The sequence below is a fragment of the Phyllostomus discolor genome, chromosome X, assembly GCF_004126475.2.
Source record: "Phyllostomus discolor isolate MPI-MPIP mPhyDis1 chromosome X, mPhyDis1.pri.v3, whole genome shotgun sequence".
In the NCBI taxonomy this organism is placed as follows: domain Eukaryota; kingdom Metazoa; phylum Chordata; class Mammalia; order Chiroptera; family Phyllostomidae; genus Phyllostomus; species Phyllostomus discolor.
In genome coordinates, this window is record NC_050198.1 from 23241076 (window position 1) to 23246872 (window position 5797).

The following is a 5797-nucleotide window of genomic DNA, read 5'->3' on the forward strand; positions in this document are numbered from 1 at the left end:
ACACACACTTTTCTGCATACCACACCTGAGCTTTAGCACTTTGAGGGTTCTTAGTTGTCGGCGGCAACACCTGGCAAATATTTCAGAATTTGAAAGAAGTAGGCATGTTCATATACAACTGGGAGACACCCTCTGTGCACTTCCAGAAAGATTTGGGGTGGGGAGCAGCTAAAACTGGTCATTTGTTAATGGCTGAGATATTTCACAAACAGGAGTGGGTTAAAATTGAGTTCTTTTGGAGGAAATATAAATATTCTGAAATTAGATTATGTTAGTTGCACAACTCTGTAAACCCACTAAAAATCATTGAATTGTATACATAAAATGAGTGAATTTATGCTATGTAAATTATCCCTCAATCAAGCTATTTTTAAAAAATTTAGTTATTCTTAAAGAGACCTCAGTAAGTAGCAAAAGCAGAACTGGGATCTACAGGGAATTTGTGGCTCCTGAGGAGAACCACCTGTGCTTTTGCCCAACACCCAACTTTCAAGATAGTTGTTAATACACCTCTCATGCCACAAACAGGCTACAAATATGCTGGGACATGGCTGATGCTCACAGCCCTCAGGAAGGCTGTCTGGTACCAGAGACATGTGATATGCTCTTTTAATTGCCTCTGGCCAAGAGCTTTCTCCTCCATTTGTCCCAGCGTGTCAAACAAATACAGTTGACCTTGAACAACATGAGTTTTTCAATCAATACAATACATGTATTTTTTCCTTTTGATTCTCTTAATAACATTTTATTTTCTTTTTTAGAAGATTTTATTTATTTAATTTTAGAGAGGGGAAGGTAGGGAGAAAGAGAGGGAGAGAACAAACCATCAATGTGTGGTTGCCTCTTGCGTGCCCCACACCAGGGAACACAGCCTGCAACCCAGGCATGTGCCCTACACTGGGAACCAAACCTGTTACCCTTTGGTTTCACAGGCCAGTGCTCAATCCACTAAGCCATACCAGCCAGGGCAATGTTTTCTTTTCTTTAGCTTACTTTATTGTTAAAATACAGTATATAATACATAACATACAAAATATGTGTTAATCAACTGTTCATGTTATTGAGGCAGGAGATAGTAAGGAAGGAAGCTCCAGAGGCCCCGCAGGGCTGAGGCAGAAAACATCTATACATGACAAAGACCCCCTAAGACGGGTTGTTCCTGTTTTCTGGGATAACTCTGAATCATGGAATGCGCCTGTGCGCTACCCCTGATTCATTATAATATCATTATAATGAAATAACATTGTGGGACTCCCTTCTCCAGCAGCCAGTCAAGAAAGTCATGGGAAACCACACATGCGCAGTAGCTTTGAAATCCAACTCCTTGTACCTGTGCAGGAAAAGCCCGCCAAAGACTAGCAAGAGGGCTTCTGCCCTATAAGAATAGAATCCCCCAGCCCACGTGGCCTTCTCTACTCAGAGTTGGCCCACTCCCGTGTCCTGTGGAGTGTACTATCACTTAATAAATCTTCCTTCTTTCTTTATGCTAAAAACTTTCTGTGTTCGGTTCAATTCTTTGTCCTCAATCACTAAGAATCTGGTTACCTGTGCACACCTGTGACATTATCAGTAAGGCTTCTGATCAACAGCTATTAGTAGTTAAGTTTTGGGGAAGTCAAAAGTTATACATGGATTTTCAACTGCATTGGGGTTTGGTGCTCATATCCCTGCCTTGTTCAAGGGACAACTGTAATATCAATTGTCTTCAGGTACCATGATGTGAAACAGGTTAGAAGTCATGGCTCTAACGGAATACCACATTTATTGATCCTTTCTATATTTCTTAATGAGAACCTGGGTCCTGCAGAGGTGAGAATGGTGGTGGACTTCCTGCTATTAGCAGATTTGGAGATTTATTAAACCAAGGGGTGTAGGGCTGGCTTGGTACAAGAGGGGGCCCTGGGTACATGTGAGGGCACCCTGCACCAGCTGTGGGAATTGACTCAGATACTTCTTTCACTACTGCAGAGAATTATGTTTATTCACCTGGAAAGCAGAAACTGTTGCTAACTGGAGCAGAAAAGTAATTTCCATTTGGATGTGGCAAAAGAAGACTGGAGCATCAAGAAGAGCCCTCATGTAAAAGAGACAGGGTCACCTTTGCCTGGGAAGTACTAGAGGCATTCAGAAATTCAGTGTCTTAAGCTTGCCTTTAGTCAGATTTTAAAAGCCTCTTACAAAGCTTCTCTAAGCTTGTCTTAGTTCTACAACATACCTATCTTTGGAGGTTAGAACATGCTTCCTTCCCGGAATCAATAGTGAAGTGATGTATAGTATAGTGAAGAATGTTTTTCAGGATATAATTGGTCACCAAGAGTCCTTTCTGGTATCTTCATTTGGGTTCGCCAGAAGCAGACACTGAGACAATGAATTGAGTGCAAGCTGGCTATTTGAGAGATGCAAGGAAGCCAGGAAGGGGTATAAAAATGTGAAGAGCAGGAAGGAAGTAAATAAAGGGTGCAGTATCAAGCAAGTTAGAAGTTGAAAGCCACTTTCACTGGGGATGTCTGGGAGACAGTGCAGAGCACACATGAGAACTATCCATTAAGGCACAGGTGGCAAACACAAGGTCCGTGGGCCAAATCCAGCCCTCCACTTTGTTTTATCGGGCCCAGCACCTTGTTTCTACATGGCAGCAGTGCTGAGCTCTTTGCCCCTAGTTAAGGAGTAGTTACATTTATACAATCCTAAAATTACATTTGGCCCATTGAAGGCAACCACGAGGCTGATGTGGCCCCCGGTGAAAAATGAGTTTAACATCCTTGAATTAAAAGATGAGGAAGTTCCTTACTAGCTTCTCAGATGTGGGCTATACCCATGGGCATTTACTCTCTATCCTTCTGGACCTATTATATAGGTGGGCAGAGTGAGGCTTGGGGGGAATGACATGTAGAGAAAAGGATACAGGTGGGGGCAGTTGTAAGTTGAGCCTGCATGCATTGAGATAGTAAGGGAGGAGGATATGGGTGGCACCAAGAGCCTCAGGTACACTTGGCTCAGTTCTTCCTGTCCTCTGGGCACCTGCTACCTCCTTTCTGAAAAGTCACAGAACTGACTGCCTACCAACCACTGGCTCTCAGAGCATGGGCCCAGGAACTACTGACTTCTGGACCTTGTGCCATGTGAAACTTGCAGCCATCCAGGGTATTGCTTATGCTATAGGCTGCTCAGATAGCACCATTAGTGATCCACCCAGAGGTATGCTAAGGAGGGATGAGCCCTGAATTGCCCTGTTGAAGACAGTTATTGCGTCCATGCACTGTCTGAGGCCACCTTTGTCTCTGACAACAGAAGGCAGAGCCTCTGGACAGAACCATCAGATCTGATTTCTATCCAGCTTTGTGTCTAACCTGGAGGACCGTCAGTGGTCAAAGAAAGTGGGTCACTTTGCTCTTGGCAGATGTTTCTCAAATGTCATAACATCCTTGTGAAGTGATGGTGAGGATTTTGGCCCTTCCCACCTTCTCATTCCTGAAATGCACTTAGCAAAACAGTGCAGCACAGTGACTGAGATTCTCTTTTTGTGTGTGTACATACCTTCACATGCACATTTTGGGATTAACTGCCTGGCTTCAAATGCCAAATTTGCTACCCATGCAAGTCACTTAACCTCTCTGTGCCCCAGTTTCACTCTCTTTATATAACCTCAGAGGTTTAAGAGCACCTAGTGAATGCTTTGCAAATGTTGACTTTAAAAAAATTATGCTTATGACAAAATGCAAACCCTGGGAGTGGGAGATGTACAAAAAGTCACAAGGCAAGTTGGAATATAACAGAAAAGAACTGTTCTTGGTAGGCCTTCCCAACTTCTAGCCCAGCAGCCCTCCTTAAAATTTCTGGAGTCACCTGCCATTCCAATTGTCATGGCTAACCCCAGTCATTGTAATAGTTCCAGCTATAGAGCCTGGAATTTCAGCATCAACTTCCCCATAGCTAAATTTCTGATCATATGTGAGCCTCAGTCTCAAGCTCGACTCTCTTATTTGTCAGTCCCAGCTCCACTCTCCTCTGCTCCAGTTCCCATGCTTTGACATCTCCCATGGCCCCTTTTTCTTTTTTGCATTCAACATAATGCCTGGCACCAGGTAGGCACTTAGGCAGGGGTTGTGATTGCACTAGTCCTTGTCTAGTGAGTGTAAAGATCAATACCATGACCTCTACCAGAGACTAAAGTCCTGCCAGTGACAGGAAATTGCTTTCTATTGCTGGGCCTCTGGCATCACATCTTGTTTTCTTGGATTTGCATGCCAAACCCACCATTGGTTTCCGGGTTCCATGCTCTGTTTAGCTACATTGTCTTACTTATTGGATGTTGCCCCAGTCCAGTGGGTATGTCTGCAGCCTGCTCCCAACTCCGCTTCACTTCTCCATTCTATTCGGTCACAATGGAGCTGCTGGTCTAGCTGGTGACTCAGGCCACACTGGCTACACCAGACTCATTTTTCTCCACAGATGAAGAACAAAATCCCTATGACTTTCAAATCCAATTCCAGATTCAGAAACTCTGTTCCACCCAATCAGACACTGGCTGGTGCTGAAATCACTAAATTCATAGATTAAGTTCAGACTAGAGAAATTCTTGAGGCCCTACAGCATATGACTGCTTAAACTCACCATTAATTTTTTCATTACCAATTCTAGGTGCCAGAGGTACAAAAATTAATAAGTCATATCATTATCTCCTGATGGAGAAGGCAGATGTGTAAGCAAATAGCTATTATATGAGGTTATAAATGCTAAAATAAAAGTATCATTAAAATGCTATGGGAATGTCAATAAAGGAGAAATGAATTCTATGGGGAAAGGTCAAAGAAAGCTTCAACAGAGAGATTATGTCTGAGCTAAACTTGAAGGATGAGTCAGAACATGTCAGATAGAGAAAGGGGAAAGAACATTTCATTTTATTTTTTCTCCCTTTTAATTTGCAATCAAGAGGCCTCTGTTAGCCACATCTGTCTGTTTGTAAACCCTATCTTTATTGGTCTACAAATTTATCCCTTTTGCTTCCTTTCTCTTCTCCTTTAAATCTTCAATCGCCTAGTTCTATTCCCTTCTCCCAGAAGCACAATGTCGAAGGTGTATAAGTGGTAACCTTAAATATTCTTTTGTAATTGTATAATATGTAGTATTGTTTTATGCATATGTGTTTTTAATCTACATGAAAGGTATTGTACTATCAGGGTCATTCCCTTTCTTGCATTGTTCACTCAACACCTTTTTAAAAATAATTTTTATTTTCTAATCATAGTTGACATACAATATTATATTAGTTTCAGATGTACACCCCAGTGATTAGACATTATATAACTTACTAAGTTATCATCCCAATAAATATCACATTCATCTGATACCACACATAGTTATTAAAATATTACTGACTATATTCCCTGTGCTGTACTTTACATCCCCATGACTATTCTGTAACTACTAATTTGCACTTCTGAATCCTTTCACCTTTTCACCCATCCCCTCCCATCTGGTAACTATCAAAATGTTCTCTGTATCTATGACTGTGTCTCTTCTGCTTGTTTGTTTCTTTTGATATTTAGATTCAATTGTTGGTAGATATATATTTATTGTCATCTTATTGTTTATATTTTTATCTTTGTTTTTTTTTCATCTTCTTCTTAAAGAAGACCCTTTAACATTTTTTACAATACTGGTTTGGTGGTGATGAGCTCCTTTAGCTTTTTCTTGTCTGGGAAACTCTTATATCTGCCCTTCCATTCTAAATGATAGCTTTGCTGGGTAGAGTAATCTTGTTTGTAGGTCCTTGCTTTTCATCACTTTGAATATT